This window comes from Diabrotica virgifera, chromosome 10, assembly GCF_917563875.1.
Source record: "Diabrotica virgifera virgifera chromosome 10, PGI_DIABVI_V3a".
Lineage (NCBI taxonomy): Eukaryota > Metazoa > Arthropoda > Insecta > Coleoptera > Chrysomelidae > Diabrotica > Diabrotica virgifera.
The window spans coordinates 154,040,205-154,064,250 of NC_065452.1; the positions used below are offsets into that span (position 1 = coordinate 154,040,205).

Below are 24,046 nucleotides of genomic sequence, written 5' to 3' on the forward strand. Positions count from 1 at the left end.
ATTTAACACAAAAACCGTTGTATTTCGAGAAGTGTCATAGGTATTTTTCGTTAATTTAAAAAAGTGGCCAATATTTTAAAAGAAAAGTGACATAACTCAAAATTTTCATTTTTTCCTTTGTTAAATCAGATATCATAGTTTTTTTGGTTTGGCCTCTTACACAATTAGAAACATTCACTTATCCACATTCTTCGTTTTTAATTTATAAATTTTAGCAGTTACCGTTTCAAACTTATAATCAAATTAAGATCTAAAAAATCTATTTTTCTCTCGCCTGAAAAACGTGGTTTTTTGAGTTGGGACATTCTTCTTCCGGATGAGCGAAACAGCTTTAAAATATTATACAGAAAAATTAAAGAAACAGCTGGCATATACAAAAAAGAGGTACGTATTGGAAAGATAATGGACAAAAATAGCAAAATAATAATTGGAAGTGCAGAGAAAATAAATAGATGGGAAGAATATATATATATATATATATATATATATATATATATATTCTTCCCATCTATTTATTTTCTCTGCACTTCCAATTATTATTTTGCTATTTATTATATATATATATATATATATATATATATATATATATATATATATATATATATATATATATATATATATATATATATATATATATATATATATATGAGCTATTTGAAGACGACGACAGAACGGAGAAAATAGAACCAAGAGGTAGGAATTGACGTACAATTACTAAAGGGGATATTGAAAAAAAGAAATACAACAAATAGAACAAACCTTGTCTCAATAAAAAATTATGAAGATTATTTATCTACATTTAACTTCTAATTCTTTATCTCCATTTTTTACTAATATAGCCAAAAATGGACGGAAAAGTTGAATATGCTATATTCTACTTGACAAAAAGTGTAAAGATGTACAGCAGATTAGCTGCTAAAACGACAACTGAACTCATAGCAGTCAAAGTCATCTATACTATGTTATATTTACAGACAGTTACAAAGCATTGTAGGTACACAAATTGAAATATAATATACATAACTTCGTAGAAAAGTATATCCTCGGTGACATCAAAGCATAACAATAGTGAAACTTTGAAATAGGGCAAAATTATATTATTGTGCTGGATGAAACCACACATTGGTATAAAAAGACAACCATGAAAGAATCCGTTCTGCAAACATAATATCAGTATCTGTAATCAGGTCTCTCAAACGGACGAAATGGAAGGGACACTACAACAATTCAGACAAAGGGAAATATTATAAAAACTAAATCCACGAGGAAAATAAACTTCCTGTAGCTGGCTGTATACCATAAATCACAAAAATACCAAGTTTTTTGTAAAAGGTATATATTAAAATACCCTAAATAAGGGTCACAATACAAAACGTTTTCGGATTAAGGAATCCATCATCAGTGTTTAAAAGCCAAAATTTGCATGCCTGAGCCACCAAAATGTATAGGGTAAAAACCCTTTAAATGTAAATAATAAAGATATTTTACATATTTATATAAAATTCATCGGATGTTATAGATAAACCTGGATGTTACCCAGGGCAACACAGGACTCTCCCCACGTGGTTGGAACTTTTTTTGGAGAAAACCTCACATCGCGCATGTGAGGTTTTCTCCAAAAAAAGTTCCAACCACGTGGGGAGAGTCCTGTGTTGCCCTGGGTAACATCCAGGTTTATCTATAACATCCGATGAATTTTATATAAATATGTAAAATATATTTATTATTTACATTTAAAAGGTTTTTACCCTATACATTTTGGTGGCTCAGGCATGCAAATTTTGGCTTTTAAACACTGATGATGGATTCCTTAATCCGAAAACGTTTTGTATTGTGACCCTTATTTAGGGTATTTTAATATATACCTTTTACAAGAAACTTGGTATTTTTATTATAAAAACATCCAATCTACACTTCCCGTTAAGACATGGTTTAATCAACTGTACAACACAGGCTTTGTCGAATAAGAAGCAATGACTGTATTACTCCAGCCTAAAAAAGAAAAATAGGGCTGGCAAATAACGATGAATGAAGAAATGAAGAAAAAATAAATAAAGAATAAAATAAATTTAAAAAATTTAAAAATATAATAATAGTAATAATAAAATAATAGATAATTAAAAAAATAAATAAAACAAATCAAGAAGATCTAAACCTCCTAGGTGTTGAATCGGGTTTACGCCTTTGAGTAAAAAAATAAAAATAAAAAAACAGTAAAAAAGCTTCTAACATTACATGTATTAAGTGTTATAGAAAAGGCAATATAGTCCAGGCTGTATGCTCGCCCCCGTTTGATAAATTATTTCGATTCGTTTTTTGCACAAACTTACTGAAAAAGAGGTCCTGATAACAAATACACAGGGTGCCAGGAGGTACCGCGATCGGAAAATTGTTTAATCAATTTTTTTTAAACAAATTCAAAAAATCAATTTTTAAAGATTCTTTGGGTCATTATGAGCAAAAAAGGTCTCTGGTGATTTTTCTCTAAAATTGATTTTTGTCGACTTATACGCGATTTGTAATTTGAAAACCGCGAAAAGGCCATTTTCTAGGCTTAATAACGCAGTTAAAAATTATCATTATGAAAGTTAGAAAGTAACCAAATCAAAGTTTAAAGCCCCTCCCTATAAGATCCTGAAGAAATTTTTGTCATTATTTTATTATTAACCTGTTATTTTTGATAATTAACAATGAGCGCTAAGCGCGTATTAGACGGCCGTCGATGGTGACTGCGAAAAAAATGCACCACTCCGGCCGTCCTATGGTGCATATCACTTGCACTCATATTGACGGCCGCCTCAATACGCGCTTAGCGCTCATTGCTAATAATTAAAAATAACTGCTTAGTAATAACATAAAGACAAAAATTTCTTCAGGATCTTATAGGGGAGGCTTTAAACTTTGATTTAGTCACTTTCTGACTTTCATAACCGAGTTAGTCTTAAAAATGGAAATTTTCGCGTTTTTCAAATTTTAAATCGCTTATAACTCGACAACAATCAATTTTAGAGAAAAATCACAAGAGACCTTTTTTGCTCATAATGAGCCAAAGAATCAAAAAAAAATTATTCGAAGTGAAAAATTGATTTTTTAAATTTGTTTAAACAAAATTGGTTAAACAATTTTTCGGTCGCAGTACCTCCTGGCACCCTGTGGATTTGTTATAAGGACCTCTTTTTGAGTAAGTTTGTGAAAAAAAAACGAATCGAAATAATTTATCTAACGGGAGCGACCATACAGCCTGGACTAATACAATAGTTTTAAATAAAGATAAGTACTAACCCTATCTTTTGTAAAGAGAGAACTCAAAACAAACTGACTGGCCAGTTGGTCGTTAAAACCAGTGTCAATAAAACACAAACACACACACATGCTGTATACATTATTTTTATTTGTGCCTAAAGCAAGAAGGGTATACAAGAAGTGGACAAATAAAGTTTCTGAGAACTCCAGAAAATTAATCTGTAAGGTTTTCTGACCCAATAACAATTAACAAAATACGGTCATCGCATTTTACACACTCATTCCCATCCAGCTCTCAGTCTACGGATATAAAGAGATTTCATCCGGTTTTATGGAGGGCGATGATACCTAAAAACGACTTTCCTCAGATAGTCTAGGGCCAGACTGGGTCACCGTGGTCTTTTTAATTCTGATGGGTCCATCCAGGTTTTTTATGGATTTTTGGCTGCTGATTATGAATTTCAAGGGTGTAAGAAAGAAAATGGCGTTTACTAAACTTTAATCCTTCTTCTTCTTCCTTCTTGTATGTAGGCTTTAAAGCCTGTTTCTTCATCAATATTAGCCTCCTAACTTACATCAGCCTTATATTTCGGCTATCAAAATAAATACAGATTTGAAGTTTTGCACTGTCATACAGGTTGAAGGTTCACATTTTTTTAAAACCCGCTTTACACCAACAATAAATTGAAGAAATTGACCAACTTCTTCAAGCTCAAATTTTACGTGTATAAAACACAATCTTACATCAAATTTTGCCGTGAATAAAAAGATAATGAAGGAATTTGACGAAATAAAACATGTTCTATTATACGACATGTTTTATTTCGTCAAATTTCTTCATTTTCACGGTAAAATTACAGAACACTTTAGATCATCTGTGGTTAAAATTGGATGTCAAATTGTACTTTGTACCACAAACCATACATTTTGTACACGTCAAATTTGGCCTTGAATAAATTCGTCAATTTATTGATCAATTTATTGTTGGTGTAAAGCGGGAATCCACAAACAAGATACATTTCTGATATTTTGCTTCGCGATAGAGATATCGAAAAAAGTTATTTGAAGAAGTTGTTCCAAATATTATTCAAACTCCACGTACCAAATTTCATGACAAAATTCGCACTTTCTTTCATTATTTGTAGTCAGGACCCTAAAATTGGTGGTCCAGAGAACGGAGGATGCCAGCCGGCCAGCCTCCTTTGCTAAATCTCCGGGTAGCGTGTGCTTAGGCGATAATGCAGCGTTTAAGGAGACCGGACCTCCCTTGCCTTTTTTGACCAGCCGCTCTGAATTGCAGAATGCGGAAGACACGTATGGTCAAAATAACAAGAAATAAATCACCAATTGGTAGAAGAAGTATCGGCAGACCGCGCAAAAGATGGAGTGACAACTTTCCATAGAGGTATCAATCCACGAAATAACAAGTAGAATTGCTTATAAAGAGGAAGAAGAAGAAGAAGAAGAAGAAGAAGAAGAAGAAGAAGAAGAAGAAGAACATATAAGAACTAGAGAGGAACATTTTGAGCTTGGGAAAATGTTCGTAGGTTTATTTTTGGCTAAGATATCGATATTTTAACGATATTTATCGATATTTTAACGATATCGATATTTAATAGAATTCTGGAAGTTGGACAAATGCCAGACGAATGGAGAAGCAGTATACTGGTACCTGTTTACAAAAACAAGAGAGATATACAACAATGTACAAACTACGGGGCTATAAAACTGCTTAGCCACACCATGAAAATATGGGAAAGAGTAATAATTGATAGACGGATACGTGAAGAGACCGAAATATCCGAGAATCAATTTGGCTTTATGCAGGGCAGATCAACAACAGATGCAATTTTCATTATAAGGCAGTTGATGGAAAAATACAGGAGTAAAGAAACAAACGCTCATATGGTATTCATTGGTCTTGAGAAAGCATATGATAGAGTTCCTCGAGAGATTCTGTGGTGGGCACTCAATAAGAAAGGAGTCCCTGGTGAATACGTAAATACTGTGAGGAATATGTATGAGGGAGTAACGATTAGTGTTAGGACAGGTGTGGGAGAGACTGATAAATTTCATGTGAAAGTAGGATTGCACCAAGGCTCTGTGCTTAGTCCGTATTTATTGTCATTAGTTTTGGACCAGATAACAGCCAAACTAAAGGGTTACATTCCATGGTGCTTAATGTATGCTGATGATGTCGTGGTAGTAGCAAATAATGAAAGAGACTTAGAACCAAAACTGGAACAGTGGAGGCAAGCTCTGGAGGAAAAAGGTTTGAAACTTAGTAGGACAAAAACAGAGTATTTGGAATGTTCATTTAAAGATGGAGTTACTACAAATAAAATGGTATCTTTGGATGGTGATATGATTGTAAAAAGCAATAGTTTTAAGTACCTGGGATCGGTATTACAGAGTAATGGAGAAATAGATGGAGATGCATGCAGTAGAATTAGGGCTGGATGGATGAAGTGGAAAGAAGCGAGTGGTGTGTTGTGTGACAGAAAAATTCCAATGAAGCTGAAGGGAAAATTTTATAAAACAGCCATAAGACCGGCTATGATGTACGAAACTGAATGTTGGGCAGTGAAGAAGAAAGAGGAACAACGAATGCATGTGGTGGAAATGAGAGTGCTTAGATGGATGAGTGGAGTGACAAAGAAGGATAAAATTAGAAATGAGTATATTAGGGGAAGTCTAGGTGTGGCACCAATTGATGCCAAAATGAGAGAGCATAGGTTAAGATGGTTTGGTCATGTTCAACGTCGAGATGTTAGTCACCCAATACGAAGAATAGCTGAAGTGCAGATTCCTGGAAGGAGTAGGAGAGGAAGACCAAAGAAGACCTGGGGGGAGACGATAAGGCAGGACATGTTGGTAAAGGGAAGCCGACCCCGCATAGGGATAAGGCAAAGATAATGATGATATCGATATTTTAACACATTGCGTGCCACGCCTTAATCGGGATAATACTCTCGGGGGCCACCGCATATCCACGGCAATATAAGTCTGTCGTACGTGTACATAAAAAATGAGCGACGTGGCCCCTGGCAGAACATCTGTGTCTCTCATACCTATATGAGTGACGTGGCACGCAATGTGTTAATAGCGCGCTCTAAGCGAAAAGGTGACCTGGGCCCCTACACTAAGAAACACAATTCCCGCTCCCTTTATTCTTATTTGTATTCGTTTATACAAGATTCAAAGTTAAGAACTTCCCTTGGCTGAAATCGTTAATTTGGCAAATTTGTTCTGGTATTTGTATTGTGTTTGTGTTTGTCTTTTTGTTTCTTGTTTGGCTAGCCGATTGTAAGCTTCGAATGGTTTCTTTCCATAATCACATATTTCTAGAAAACTTATTCTTAAAACTTTGATGTTTTAAATTAAATTATTTCTTTACACCGCGACACTGTAATGACTTAGTCGAAAGTTTTGTTTGTTAACAGGTTTTATGTATAAATGTATTTTTCCATTATTAAACGTTCTTTCGCTTTGTTTTTTATAGTTAAATCTAATCTTGACGATGCGAAAATTGATTTTTCTGAGAAATATAAGGTTGTGGTTCAAATTCAAAAACTTGTTGTTTGTTTTTTATACGTTCATGCAGAAATAAAAACTTTATTGAGTTATATTCAGTGAGAAAAACGTGTTTTTCTATCTGTCAATCTTCTGTTTCCAAAAATTAGTACTTCCGGAACCGCATTTTGGATTCAGAGCAACATTTCTATAAATTCCAAATACTAAGACTTTGAATATACACTTCTCCAAGAAATTAACGCACCACCTTAAAAATGGGTCATTTTTGATGTCTCGAATTTCCTAAACCTTTTTTCCAATTTAAGTGATTTTTTTAACACATAGCCTTGTTCTTTAACAATATTGTTGTAATAATATTGTTCTAGCAATATTCTATTGTAATAATATTCTAGCATTTATAAAATACTGAACTTAAAACCCAACTATAACCTCATGTTTTCTTAAAATTCTGTTTTTTGATTCATTTGCTTATGTTGGATAATAAAAAAGTTAGGTACATTAACAACTAGCCTTGTTTTGCGTCAATACAGGGTATTTTTAAATAAGTATGGCAAAGTTTAAGGGAAATTTCTGCATGAAAAAATAATGACAGTTTGCTTTATAAACGTATAAATTTGGTGGGTTTTAACCCTTTCAGATCTGAATTTTAATTGGCTACAAAAAATATTGTAGTATATTTGTAGAGAAGGGTCATATTAAAAGCCAAAATTGACATATGTATATTTTTTTATAATATGTCTATATGGCATTTGAATAATTGCTTATTAGAAAATATGCTGATTTGTACAATTTTTAATATACAGGGTGTCCCGAAACTCTACCGACAAACAAACAGAAAACTCCTCAGATAATTTTAAGACAATTTAACCCAATTCACCTAAAATTAGTTTTTCTTAAATACCTCTAGGACGCTTCTATTTAGAAAAACGAAAATTGGTACGCATATTTAGTTTTCAGAGATAAAACGATTTCATCCATTACAAATTTCTAGTACCGGTCATAGGCGTCCGTCTTGGGTAGAGCAACGGGTCTTTTATCGCATAACTTTTTTGTCCTTAACTTTTATGCATTTTTGACACTGGATTATTAACTTATGAGATATTCTAGTACTAAAAGGTACACTTCGCGTCAAAAAAACTGGTACAACTCTTATAACCGAAAATCGTGTTTTTCAAGTTGTGTAAGTTGATCTTGTCACAAGTGTCATTATAATTTCTAGGGCAACGTTGCCAGTTCAAGGAAAATATGATATCAAACTAGGTAAAAACGGGGCTGTGCGACAGACCGCATTTTTTAATATACTAAAAACTAAAACAATTGTAATTTTCCGTCATCTCAATTAAGTATCCATACAATGATTCGTGTTTTATTATAATTTATGAAAATATTTCAATTCAAAAATTTTTATAGATAATAAATCTTGACATGACTTTAATTTATTATATTTAACGTCAAATCAAGAGGTGTGATTGGTTTCTCGTAAATTATAGGACAAAACTGCATTAAGTTGTGTAGAATAAATAAAACACACTGGAAAAATTAAAAATTTAATTTGAAATTAATATAAAATTAATAACTTTTACAGTGAACAAGTGTGGAATTTAAATATAATATGTATTACGATTCGAAATATACATTTTAAACGTTATTTTTTTGTATTTAGATTTAGTGCAATTCCGTTATCTGTGATGGCAACAACGACGTGATTCACGAACAATAATTGTCAGTCTGAACACAGGTTTACATTGGGAAAAAAAAGTGTACCAGTTTTATATGACGCGAAGTGTACTCTTGCTTTAAGTCGGTAGGATACACCGTTTTCTAGAAAAATCGATTTGAAAGTTTTTCGTTTTTGGAATTTGAAAAAAAATTGAAAGAACTTTTTAACAAAAAACGAAGTATTTTACCAACATAAAGTAAGAGTAACTTTTAGTACTCGAATACCTCATAATTTAATATTCTAGTGTCAAAAATGCTCAAAAATTCAAGACAAAAAATTTATGCTATAAAATAACTGTTGACCTACCCAAAACGGACGCCTATGACCAGTACTAGAAATTTGCAATTAATGAAATCGATTTATCTCTGGAATATAAATAAATGTACCAGTTTTCACCTTTCTAAACAGTTTTTTTTAAATTTTTTTTTTTAATTCAAAAAGCGAAAAATTTTCAAATCGATTTTTCTAGAAAACGGTGTGTCCTACCGATTTAACACAAGAGTACCTTTTAGTACTACAATACTTCACAATTTAATAATCCAGTGTCAGAAATGCATGAAAGTTAAGGCGCGTTTACATGTATCCAGTAACTGGCGCCAGTCGCACTGGAACGACAGTGCTCTGGCATCATGTAAACGCATTTTTGTTCCAGTCCAGCGCTGTCTACCAGCGCTGTCTCGAATAGAAGGCTGGTCTATTTTTCGTGCCAGTGGTACTCGTCCGCGTCCCCTCTAACCCCGTGCCAGTGGTTGTAGACACGTGTAAACACAGCGTTCCAGTCGCTGGCGCTGTCGTACCTGTGGTTTCAGTGGCCGTATTAGGATTTTTAATAAGAGTGCCAGTGAGATTGGCGCCAGTTACTGGATACGTGTAAACGAACCTATCCAGCGCTGTCTTAGTCAAGCACTCGCATTCCAGTGAGACTGGCGCCAGTTACTGGATACGTGTAAACGTTACTTTAAAGATAAAAAAGTTATACGATAAAATAACCGTTCCCCTACCCAAAACGGACGCCTATGATCGGTACTAGAAATTTGCAATGGATGGATTAGATTTACATCTTGAAAATAAATACGGGTACCAATTTTTCTTTTTCTAAATAGAAGCGTTCTGGAGGTATTTAAGAAAAACTAATTACAAGACGCCATTTTCAAAGAGCTCTCGCTCCCTTAGGAAGCATTTTCGGACTAGGTGAATTGGGTTAAATTGTGTTAAAATTATCTGAGGAATCTCCTGTTTTCGTTTGTCGGTAGAGTTTCTGGACACCCTGTATATTTTAGTCGATAGGATTACCTAAACTTAATATACATTGCAATGTACATCAGAATTACTCCTTAAATTTTGCCATACTTATTTAAAACACCCTTTATTGATGAAAAATAAGGCTAGTTGTTAAAGTACCTAACTTTTTTATTATCCAACATAAGCGAATGAATAAAAAAACAGAATGTTAAGAAAACATGAGGCTATAGTTGGGTTGTAATTTTAGTATTCTATAAATGCTAGAATATTCCACATGGTAACGCTAACTTTGAGAAAAAATCACAGTTTTATTAGTACACCCGGTATAGAATGATAATTTATCTGTTTAAAAACAATATTATTACAGCGATATTGTTAAAGAATAAGGCTATAACATATTAAAAATATTACTTAAATCGGAAACAGGTTTAGGAAATTCGAGACATTAAAAATGACCAATTTTTAAGGTGGTGCGTTAATTTCTTGGAGAAGTGTATCTTCAAATTATTATTAAACGCTTTTATTTAGTTCAATAGTTTGCGTCAAATCTTTAGACGTTAATTTGACTGCCTTTTCTCCAATGCAAATGAATGAAAATTTGCAGACATATGCATTCGCGGGAACAATACACGAATAATCAATAAAAAAAATGTATGTTTATTAATTGTTTAAATAAAAAAAACGATTTTAATGGAAAATGCTTAAATTCTCTTGTTTTTTACAAGTTAAAAACTTGAAACTTTTGCGGATTATAGCTAATGATAAGAACTATACATAATTTCACATTTTGCGTTAATTCTTTACGTTATGCTTCATAAATAAACAATAAAGTTTCAAATTTTTTGCCGATTCCGACTACTGTTCGTGTTAGTACATCATATGTTTTATACATATTTTAATAAACATGACGATATATTTTAATGTTTGAAACGTGTAAGACTAAAACTTAAAAAATAAAAAAATATGAAAAAAAAAATTTTAAGAAACGCTTTTCTTTAGTTACGAGTGACTAAATTTAAAAATATTATAAAAAAAATCAATTAAAAAGCAAAAAATAAAATAAATTGAAAAAATCTAACACATTCGTTAAAGAAAAGCGTTTATTCGATGAAGACGCGCCACGCTTTTCTTTGACGAATGTGTTAAATTTTTTCTATTTTTTATTTTTTGTTTTTTAATTGATTTTTTTTTATAATATTTTTAATTTTAGTCACTCGTAACTAAAGAAAAGCGTTTCTTAAATTTTTTTTCATATTTTTTTATTTCGTATTCCTATATACCATCTCTGGGTGTTCAGAAAATTATTAAAATTAAAGAAACAAATAATAATAAGAAAGAAACGGGCAAATATTAAATAACCGTGTACAGATCTCAAAGCCAGCCTAATGAATCAACAAAAGAAAAAGAAAAAACGTGGGATGGGAGAAAATACCAAAAACACAGGGATTCGAAATGGGGGCTGACATGGGGCTGCTATAACAATATGTCGCAAAAGAAGAAACATTTGTCGCTAAAAGACAAAATAAATAATAGCAAAAACTATTAGGTTGGCCGAAAACTATGAGGATGGAAAAACTCAAATTAAGGGTATTACAAAAAATAAAAGGGGATAAAACATAATGTTGAGGAAGGTGTTAACTTGGAGCAAAAACGAAAATTTCCGAAGTCAGAAGGATTGGCAATGGACCAAGTCGTCTAAAATATTGGTTTTGTTGCAAAGCCAGAAATAAAGTAATTCCAATATCGGGGCCGCTACTTAGAGAAAAGAATCCGAGACAGCAACAGTTTGAAGAAGAAAAATTTTGCAGCATCATATGGATGGTTGGAAATTTTCTGCAAGCGTCTTAATATAACGTTAAATCAATTTGTGGTGAATATGCAGAGGTTAGCTTGGACGACATAGAGGACTGGAAAACCAAGTTACCTTGATATTAAGGAATTATTCTCCATGAGATCTCTACAGGGTATCCAGAAACTCTACCGACAAACGAAGACAGGAGATTCCTCAGATAATTTTAAGATAATTTAACCCAATTCATCTAGTCCGAAAATGCTTCCTAAAGAAGCTAGAGCTATTTGAAGATGGCGTCTGGTAATTAGTTTTTGTTAAATATCTCTAGAACCCTTCTATTTATAAAAACAAAAATTGGTACACATAGTTATCTTCCAGAGATAAATCGATTCCATCTATTCCAAATTTCTAGTACTGGTCATAGACGTCCGTTTTGGGTAGGGCAACAGTTATATTATCGCACAACTTTTTTGTTTTTAATTTTTAAGCATTTTTGAGTCTGGATTATTAAAATATAAGGAATTATAGTGCTAAAAGGTACTCTTATTTCAAGTCGATGGGATACACCGTTTTCTAGAAAAATCGATTTGAAAATTTTTCGTTTTTTGAAGATAAAAAAAATTTCAAAAAAAAACTATTAAGAAAAACAAAAATTGGTGAGTTTATTTATATTCCAAATATGAATCGATTTCACTAATTGCGAATTTCTAGTACTGGTCATATGCGTCCGTTTTGAGTAGGTCAACGGTTATTTTATAGCGTTACTTGTATGTCTTTAATTTTTAAGAATTAGATTATTAAATTATGAGGTATTCTAGTACTGAAAGTTACTCTTGCTTGAAGTTGGTAAAATACACCGTTTTTTTTTAATTTTCATTTTTTTTTTAATTCAGGAAGCGAAAAATGTTCAAATCGATTTCTCTAGAAAACGGTGTGTCGTACCGACTTAAAGCAAGCGTACCTTTTAGTACCAGAATGCCTCACAATTTAATAATCCAATATCAAAAATGCTTAAAAGTTAAAGACAAAAAAAGTTATACCATAAAATAACCATTGCCCCACCCAAAACTGACGCCTATGACTGGTACTAGAAATTCACAATGGATGGAATCGATTTATTTTTGAAAGATAAATATGTGTACCAATTTTCGTTTTTCTAGCTGGAAGCGTTCTAAAAGTATTTAAGAAAAACTAATTACAAGCCGCCATCTTCAAAGAGCTCTAGCTCCCTTTCGGACGCATTTTCGAACTAGGTGAATTTGGGTAAATTATCTTAAAATTATCTGAGTTATCTCCTGTCTTCCTTTGTCGGTAGAGTTTCTGGACATCCTGTATAATACTGACGAAGCAGGGCTTTATTACCGAGGCATGCCTAACAAGACATTTGTACTAAAAAATGAAAAATGTGTAGGGAAGACAACGTTTGACTATTTTACTATGTGAAAATGTGGAAGGTTCGAAAAAAGATCCATTATTAATTGGAAAAAGTAACAAATTCCAGCTGTTTTAAAGGTAATCATATTGACAACTTACCATTAGAATTGGTTTCTAACAAATATGCTTGGATGATAACAGAAATTCTGACAAGATGGCTGCATAAATTTGACAATAAAATTAAAAAACAAAATAGAAAAGTGCTTATTTTCCTGAATAATGCCACGTCACATTCTAAGGTTTCATTGAAAATATTAAAATAGTCTTCCTGCTAGCCAACACCTCTTCACATTGCCAGCCCATAGATCAAAGGAGAATTCAGAATTTCAAATTGAATTACCAAAATTTTTTCATTAAAAGACTTCTAATGGTAGGGGAGCCCAAGCGGGGATTTTTGCAGTTACTCAAGCGCGTCAGACTATCACATGGGGAGAAACCTTGTACCCTGTAAATGTACATCTACTATATATTGGCTTTTTAGGGGAAAGTTCGTTAAGGGGGGTCTGGAAAAAAATCTATCCTATAAGATAAGTTAAGTACAGTATACCTATATTTCAAAAATCTGACGATTTGAGTAAGGAAATGGGCTAGTCACAAAGTTTCACAAAAAAGCGAATATTTCGTGAAATGAACGTCAGATCGAAAAACTAAAAAATACGTCTTCAATATTTTTCAAAAATCTATCGAATGATACCAAACACGACCCCCCACGTAGGTGGGGTGGAGTTACTTTAAAATCTTAAATAGGAGCCCCATTTTTTATTGCAGATTTGGATTCCATACGTAAAAATAAGTAACTTTTATTCGAGACATTTTTTCGAATTATGGATAGATGGCGCTATAATCGGAAAAAATATTGTTGGAAATGGAAAATTAAGTTAAAAATGGAAAGTCCCTCACTTTATGGAAAAATTAACTTAACTTTTTTTGGTTTTAGCACCTATTCTTTACAACCCAATAGGTCCCCATAACGCTCAAGTACCTGTAAATTTAGCATACTTTCCTTCCCTACTATAACGTTTGTTGAAAGTGGATATGATCTCGAGAATTTCGAAAAAAATCATAAATTTATCCAATGCACTTATCTGGATTATTGCTGCTTGGAAGAAAGTATCTCCTGTTACAGTTAAGAAATGCTTTTCTAAGCTGGCTTCTATAATGTCATCCAATAAGATCCAGATTTTGTTGAAGAGGACAATATACCCCTTGCCCATCTCTTTCTTACAGCCCGTAGCTAAATTTAAAGCCTGCCACTCACGTTACTGCGGCTCGTTCAATTTTGTCGCATTTGACTAATTGACAAAAATCTTGATCGTGTGTGACCGTGCATCCAACAAAATCGTTACAATTTGACCACAGAGAGACTGGCCTGTCTATTGCAGTACATACTGCAGAATTGATATCATCGATGATTTTTTCGAACGACATCGCCGTACCGTGAGGGGCCGGCTTTATATTTGGCTCAATTTGCTTCCATTGACAGTGATAAACCTACAGAGAGCCCTATTTTCAGTATTACGGACATTGTTGAAGAATTGCGCCATAAAGATGAAAAAGACAATTCTGAAAATAGTGATGTGGACGAATGTGAAACTCCAAAATCCACTTTATCTAATAATATGAGCGGAGAGGGTGCAAAATTGAGGGAGGTAGAAAATTATTTCTTGTGCAAAAATAATAGTGAACTTTTTATGGATATGTCTCGAATTTTACTTAAATGTGAAGCTGAGTCTCTTAAATAAAGGCTAAAAAATTGACAAAACAAACAAAGCAAACAAAATTGACTTAGAAAAGCTTAATTTCTGTTTTTTCTAGTACAGTATGTAATTGTATATTTTGTATTGTATACTAAAGTAATTTTAGTAGTTTTCCGGTTATGTATAGAACTGGATCTGCCTTAATTAATAAAATAAACAAAGTTCCAAATATCTTTTATGTATTTGTGGACTGCCTTCTCGTCTGTAACGGCCAATATTTCTTTCATTTTTAGTGGCCGTTATTGACTGATTTTACTATACACAGCTTTATACACTACTCCAAGAAATTAACACACCACCTTAAAAATGGGTAATTTTTGATGTCTCGAATTTCCTAAACCTGTTGTCCATTTAAGTGGTTTTTTAATATGTTACAACCTTATTCTTTAACAATATCGCTGTAATAATATTGTTGCTAAACAGGTAAATTGTCATTGTATACCGGGTGTACCAATCAAACTTTGTTTTTTTTTTTCTCAAAGTTCACCACAACCTGTGGAATATTCTAGCATTTTATAAAATACTGAAATTAAAACCCAACTATAGCCTCAGATTTTCTTAACATTCTCTTTTTCGATTCAATCGCTTATGCTGGATAGTAAATAAAAAAGTTAGGTACTTTAACAACTAGCTATATTTTACAGGGTGTGCGATAAACTTTAAGGGGTAATTCTGCATGAAAAAGAAATGACAGTTTGCTTTATAAACGTATGTCTGCAAATGCTTCGTGTCCGAGATACGGGGTGTTGAAATTTTTCTTACAAAATGACGATTTATTTATTGCTCTAAAACCGGTTGAGATATGCAAATGAAATTTGGTGGGTTTTAAGAGGTAGTTGTTGCGCATTTTTTGACATACAAATACGAATTTTATATTCACCATTTGCGTGCATACTAGTAATATAACCCGTATGCGCACCAATGGAGAATATAAAATTTTCAATTGTATATCAAACAAGCTGAAAATGCGAGCATTATCATAACGAAAACTTTGTTTATTTACGTATTTTAATTCATAATATGTAAAATTGCTATTATGAAAAGTAGTTTAAAATTAATAATTATGTTTTAATGTGCAATTATATCATTCTAATTTAAATGTGATGAACTATAAAGGTAGTTTACCCTTGATCATGAATTTCGAATTTTTTATATACCTCGTATAAAATTAATAAAATTTTATATATATGATGGTTGCATCATAAATCTTAGAACATGAAGAGCTTTTTATGAAGAATAACTTTTCTTCGTCAAATTAAAAATAAAAGAGTTATAAATGAAAATGTTGTCGGTATCCATAATTTGAGAAAAATCTTCAAATATTTTTTTCCATTAGAAGGATGTAATTGCACATATCAGACCATAATTTTTTATACCAAACAATATTATTTCATATATTGTCGGTTCGCTAAACTCAGACACAACTGGTTAGTGATTTTAGTCAATAATTTTGCCAATTCGGCAAAAAAATGATTACTAATTAGTTAATAATTACTAAATAATTAGTAATTTTGGCAATTTTGGCAAAATTCGCAAAAAACAAAAAAAAATACCTATTAAAATCACTAGTCAGTTGTATCTAGTTTAGCGAACCGACTATATTTTAATTTCATAGCAAATGGAACAGTCCATTTATCATAAAGGGGAGGCCGCATACTCGTATAAAACTTTTTTAAGCTGTTAATAAATTATTGCTTTTAAAATACAGTCAAATTGTATTTTTGAACATCTTATTTATTTTATATAATAATTAAATTTACTATCAAATGTCATTGATGTTTTATTAATACTTAATTTAAAATTTAGTTTGACATTCACGAAGTGTCAAACTCAAATGTAAATAACCTATGCTTTGCTTAACAAATCGAGATTAATAAACTAGCCTACTTAATAGCAACGATTTCAGCTGGACGTGTAGTGTGTCGGCAGAAAATAAAACGATTGTGACGTCACATTTTAGACTTTCAGGTCGATTATCTCAAAGACGGTTAGAAATATCGAAATTCCGTTTTCGGATTTGGATTCATAAGAAAAAACTACATAAGAATCCATTGAAAACTCTGATCTGAGTATTGCAGGAGCGGCAACGCAATAACACACAGACTTTGCGAATTTATAAACGAAATGTTTTCGTTGAAAATGCGCAATAACTACCTCTTAAAAACCACCACATTCCATTTGCATATCTTAACCGGTTTTAGAGCAATAAATAAATCGTCAATTTGTAAGAAAAATTGCAACATCCCCTATCTCGGAAACGAAGCATTTGCGGACATACGTTTATAAAGTAAACTGTTATTATTTTTTCATGTAGAATTACCCCTTAAAGTTCGCCATACTTATTTAAAAACTCTCTGTATTGACGAAAAACAAGGCAAGTAGTTGTTAAAGTACCGAATTTTTTTATTATCCAACATAAGTGAATGAATAAAAAAACAGAGGCCATAGTTGGGCTTTAATTTCAGTATTTTGTAAATGTGGTAGTTGGTACACCCGGTATACAATGACAATTTAGCTGTCTAGCAACAATATTATTACAGCGATATTGTTGAAGAATAAGGCTATAACATACTAAAAAAAATCACTTAAATCGGACCACAGGTTTAGGAAATTCGAGACATTAAAAAATGACCAATTTTTAAAGTCGCGCATTAATTTCTTGAAGAAGTATATTTTATGTGTATGATTTTCTGTAGTTCATGACATTAATCTGTAATATACGCTTTTTTACTATTGATCGATTCATTTTTTAATCAAAAGATAAAAAAAAACATCGCATTTCTCTCTAAAATGTTTCCGGGACCACTAAACATTTATTTTAAGCAAACATGGGCCACTTGAAGAGTTTTATCCACATATCGCGTGAATTATCAAGAATTGTGAGTGCTTTGTACCCATGAGTGCAATTTCGAATATACGCTCCTATCTGTTTATTTTCCTGTGAATACATCATAATGATTTTTATCAGCACTTCTATTAATGTGAAAATTTGGGCCCCACATTTACACACTACAGTTGTAAAAAATGTATAGGTGAAGAATACGTTTACAACTTCATCCGTAATACATCTTGGATACAGTGCGCTGGAATGTTACCTCCCCATATTAACTAATTTATTTTTAGCACATAAGCAAAACGCTTGAACAGGTCGATTTTTAAAATATTCATAGTATATTATAGCATCAATGTTTCGAACTTTACGCGGTCCCTCTTCAGGTCATAACTTTGATTTTTTTAAATAGGGAAGTACATCATGTGGCACATCATTTAAAAGCTTTTGAAATACTGATTACAAAAATATATATAACTTATGCTTATAAACAAATGCTTTTTAAATGCATTCATTTTTTTCGAATCCTGAGAAAACTTATGAGTATTTTTGAAAAATTTAAAAGCAGAATGAAAGATTACATTATTTTCGAGGACCGAAAGTCCCTTAGAATACACAAAAAGTTTAATTACTTGAATGATATATTTGAAACTAAAAATCATACTAAATTTTCTTTTCATTTTCATCCGTGTAACTTAATAAACATTATAGAAGTTTTTAGGGACTTTCGGCCTTCGGTAATAATGTAATCTTTCATTCTGCCTTTAAATTTTTTCAAAAATACCCTATTAGTTTTCTCAGGATTCGAAAAAAATGAATGCATTTAAAAAGCATTTGACCGAAATTTTGCCCAATATTATATATTTTTGTAATCAGTATTTCAAAAGCTTGTAAATGAGGTGTCACATGATGTACTTTCCCATTTAAAATATCAAAGTTATGACTGTCACCTGAAGGAGGATCGCGTAAAGTTCGAAACATTAATGCTATATTATACCATAATTATTTTAAAAATCGACCTGTCCGAGCATTCTGCTTATATGCTAAAAATAAATAAGTTAATATGGGGGGTAACACTTATTCCAGAGCACTGTATAATATAATATACAGTGCTAGTCAAAAGTCCGTACCCCCCTCGTATCTTTTGAACGGTTATACCTATAATAGTGAAATTTGAAGGGTAGAAATAAACGGACGTAAGCTTCTTAACTAGTCATGACAGGTGACGTAATAGTGACAGATGACGTTACAGAGCCACTGTGACCGATAATTTTAAATAGGACCTTAAGGCAAGTGATACCTCGTTTGAAAGGTATTTAAAATACCTGTTTAGTCATACTAATTTTTTTGGGTTTAGGTTGACTTTGATTTTGGTGAATAAATTAAATAAATATAATATTGTAGTTTCGAATTTAATTAATAAAAATTCAAATATCCGCCTATGGATTTTTTGTCAAAAAAGTTGACGTTTTTTAATTCTCTAGTAGTTTTTACGTCAACGTCAACCTGTTTGACAAGTAAACATAGGCGGAATTTTGAATTTTTATTAATTAAATGCGAAACTACAATTTTATATTTATTTCATTTGTTCATCAAAATTAGCTTAAACTCAAACAAAATTAGTATGACTGAATAGGTATTTTCAATACCTTTCAAACGAGGTATCACTTGCCATACGGTCCCATTTAAAATTATCGGTCACAGTGGCTCTGTAACGTCATCTGTCACTATTACGTCACCTGTCATAACTAGTTAAGAAACTTACGTCCGTTTATTTCCTCCCTCCAAATTTCACTATTATAGGTATAGCCGTTCAAAAGATACGATGGGGGGTACGGACTTTTGACTAGCACTGTATATGGTTAGTACAGTATAAATCCCGATAAGTGACGTCACATTTTGCGTAGATATCATGTCATGATACCAACGCAAAATATTTAAGTCGTAGGTCTGTTCCTTTTTAGAATATTTTAGCCAAGTATCCTAAAATTACAGCCACTTCTTCTTGTGCCACTCCTATCGGAGATTGGAAATCATCATGGCTATCCTGACCTTGTTTACAGCTGACCTAAAAAGTTCATTAGTGGTGCAGCCAAACCACTTTCTCAAATTCCGCAACCATGTCATTCTTCTACGGCCTGGACTCCGTTTTCTTTCTATTTTTCCTTGCAATATACTTTGAAGTAATGTGTATTTATATCCTTTCATCAGGTGACTCAAATATTCGTGTTTTTTTTTTCGTTTTATCGTTAACAAAATTTCTGGGTCTTTTCCTATCCTTAGTATTACTTCAAGGTTTGTCACTCCTTCAACCCAACTTATCTTCAGCATTCGGCGGTAGCACCACATCTCGAAACTTTCAATATGTTTTATGTTGTTCTGTTTGAGAGTCCAGGCCTCTACACCGTATAATAGCGTGTTAAATACCTGTTAGCATTCTTAATCGCAGAGGGATGCTTATATCTATGTTGCAGAAAAATTGTCTCATCTTTATAAAGGTGGCCCTGGCAATTTCGATACGTCTTTTTATTTCATTGTTTTGATCTCCGGTTTCGTTTATTAAAGTTCTCAAATATTTGTAACTTGAAACTTTTTAAATTTGAATAGCGTTATACTAATATGTGCTGGTTGTGTCATCATTTTACTGAAGACCATATACTTGGTTTTTTTATATTGATTTTTATGCCATAATTGTTGCAAGCAATATTTATGTTTGTAAGTAATCGTTGTAATTGTTTTACTGTTCTTGCCACTAGTACAGTGTCGTTCGCGTATCGAATATTATTTACAACCTCTCCATTAATTACGATTCCTTCATTTGCTTGCAAAAGGGCTTCCTAGCAGATGCTTTCACTATATATGTTACAGTTCAAGTTGATTCTCAGTTAGAGTTGACTTTTCCTAGTTCGAGTCAACTCCAACTGAAACGAGTAGTAAAAGTTGATTTGAAAAATTTAAATCAACTTTTACTAGTTGAAGTTGACTCTTCCTTAAGCGCGTGATACACATGCAATCTTTAAGTACGCGGATTTAAAGATCGCGGACTCACTCGGCTCGCCGTCGGTGATACACGGCAGACTTAAAGTACGCGGTTTTAAAGATCGCGGTCGCCGTCGGTAGCAAAAAATTTAGAAACTGTCCTCGTGGTTAAATTTTTTATTTTCTGTGTACCTAATTTTGCTGAAATCTTATGTTTTTTAGTAGAGTTTGATTATTTTTTTGACCAGGTTTTGTTAAATAGAAGAATAATTTGATTTTTTATAAGTGTGGGAAGCTGTCAAAATCATGATGTGAAGTATAGCACTTGTTTTTGATCTATTTTAATTTAATACAAGGTAGGCATTAACAAAAAAAATATCATAGATTAGATGGTAATATTTTCATCAGGAGGATAAAACAGCCTATAAATAATTAGGTTTACTCAAAAACAAATAATCAAAATAATTTAGTATAGCTTAAAATAGTGTTTTACGGTTTTCTCAGAACTTATAAAATGTAAATTGTCTCCTTTCAACAATAAACGATTGAATTATTTCTAGGCAATTTGCTTAATTAGTGAAAATATAACTGTAACTTTAAACGCAATAACATGATGGCTCGAGGCTCGTGGCTCGTGACAGTGATACACGTACGGGTTACGAGTAAGATTTCAAACTTGTTGGATCGACGGCGTACTTACTCGGCGGACTTAAAGTACGCGTACTTGCGGTGATACACGCGCGAAAAAGGTGAAACATCGCGTGCGTGCTCAAAAAGCATACTTCACGAACTGTTTTATAAATAACTAAGGACCCTCCGGAAAATTTTTTTTAGATTATTTTGGTCATTAGGAGCAAAAAAGGTTTCGTGTGATTTTTCTCTAAAATTGATAGTTTTAGAGTTATCCGCGATTTAAAATTTAAAAAATGCGAAATGACCATTTTTAAGGCTTAATAACTCGATTAAAAACTATTACTATGAAAGTCAGAAAGTCACCTAATCAAATTTTAAAGCCCCCCTACAAGATCCTGAAGAAATTTTTGTCATTATTTTATTACTAAGCTCTTATTTTTAATTATCAACAATGAGCGCTAAAAGCGTATTGAGGCGGCCGTCAATGTGAGTGCGAGTAAGATCCTCCATTCCGACCGTCCAATGGTGAATCTCAGTCGCACTCACATTGACAGCCGCCTCAATACGCTCCTAGCGCTCATTGTTAATAATTAAAAACAACAGCTTAGTAAACAATAATGACAAATATTTCTTCAGTACCTTGTAGGGGGTCGTTAAAATTTGATTTGGTGACTTTCTGACTTTCATAATAATAATTTTTATCGCCAACCGTCACTAAAGTCATTCATTACTGTACTCATTTGACGCCATTTGCGGCAGTAAAGTAACACTTTATTGTACTAAAAGAAGAATTTTACTTTACCTGCCGCGATTAATCAAATTAACCGAGATTGAATGTAAGTGGTCGATGGCAGTAATCGATATTTATTTGAGTGAACTTAAAATTTATTTACTTTAATTATTGAAAATATTGTACACAATTTACGTTATTATTAATTAAATTTATGCCAAAAAGTGAAATTCTGTAGTATTTTGCAATTATATTCATATAAAATTAATAAAAATTTTACCGATTTAGTAATTATTCAATATTGATAACTATATATCGATTCAAAATCAAAAGCGGCATGCAGAAGTCACCTGTCATCACTGTCATATTTAAAAAATTTAAATTGAAAATTGTATTTATTGTAATAAAAATGTTAAAACGAATATCAAATTATAGTACAGTAGTGTTGCTTTGGAAATGGAAGAAATTACATGAACGCCGCCTGAAATATGCAAGAAATTGTTAGAGGCAGTTTCAGAGCTTCTCCTAGCAAAATCCATCGAAAAATACAATAGGCAATATGACATATTTGAAGCATGGCGTGAAAACAATTGTATTACAAATTATACTGAAAGTGTTTTACTAGCATATTTCTCTGAATTGCCTAAAGAATATTCTCCATCGACTATGTGGTCCTATTATTCAATGTTAAAGGCAACTTTGACCACACATAAAGACATAGATATAAGCAATTATAAAAAACTTACAGCTTTTTTGAAACAAAGAGGAAGGAATTACATTCCAAAAAAATCAAAAACCCTGCCGCAAGAAGAAGTGCTAAATTTCTTATTAAATGCACCTGATAACGATTATTTTTAATGATAAAGGTAATTCAACAAAAATAAAATTACTATTACATATTATATTGTACGTAAAGTTCTTTTTCATATCCTTGAATCTACCATGATATATGTATAATGTCTTTTCATTTGATGTCAATTATTTTCTTTACATTTTTTACTTGCCTACTTGTTCTTTTTATACCTAATATCGGCCGTGTCTAGCAAGTGGTTGCGTAGGGTAGCGGTATGTGTATCTAGTTACGGACGTGTCAGTATTTGGTTCGAATCCCCCGTAAGGAAAACTTTTTTGTTTAATATTAATGGTTATTGACATACTTAGACTATTATAAGGACTTAAGTACACACACTCTTTTTTCATTAGAAGGATGTAATTAAGTAAGTGTTATGTAAGTGTTAATGTTTTTTATGATTGGCGATAAAATTTTTTATGCACAACGTCAGTAAAGACTTTTTATCGAACTCGTCTGTTATTCGCCTTGCTCGCTACGCTCGCTCGGCTCATAATATCAGACTCGTTCGATAAAGAGTCACCTTACTGACTTGGTACATAAATAACTATTAACTGAGTTATTAAGCCTTGAAAATAGTCATTTTCGCATTTTTCAAATTTTAAATCGCGTATAACTCGAGAGCAATAAATTTTACAGAAAAATCACAAAAGACCTCTTTTGCTCCGAATGACCCAAATGATGTAAAAAAAATGTCCGAAGTGAATTTTTTTGTGAATTTGTTTAAAAAAATTTGTTTAAACAATTTTTCAATTACCTGACACCCTGTGGATTCTTTATAACGACCTCTTTTTGAGTAAGTTTGTGCAAAAGAATCGAACTGGAATAATTTACCTAACGGGGGCGACGATACAGCCTGGACTATAAATATCACGATTTCAGTTGTTTGTGTGAATCAACTTTTACTAAATGGCATTGGGAAGAGTATATTTTAACTAGTTGGAGTCTACTTTTACTAGTAAATGTTGAATAAAAATCTTCATTTTATATTTATAATCAACTTTTACTAAAACCAGCCGTTTGAGTCGACTCGAACTAGGAAAAGTCAACTCCAACTGGATAATCAACTTGAACTGTAACATATACATTAAATAGCAGTGGTGACAAAATGCATCCCGCATTCCTGTCGTACTCCTCTACGTATTTCTATTGCTTGTAATGTCTCATTTTCTATTTTGATGTTAGCTTTCTGATTCCAATATAAATTGAGAATTACTCGCAGATCTTTATTATCTATGTATTTTCTTTAAAAGATCAAATGCTTTTTCAAAATCGATAAAACATGCATGTACTTCTTTACAG

The 24,046-nt window shown here is 32.3% G+C and overlaps 1 protein-coding gene across 11 annotated transcripts in view; it reads right to left on the reverse strand.

Annotated features, from left to right (window-relative positions):
• LOC114325428 (muscle calcium channel subunit alpha-1) overlaps positions 1 to 24,046 on the reverse strand; it is a 759,065-nt gene that overhangs the window by 667,787 nt on the left and 67,232 nt on the right. The window lies entirely within an intron of this gene.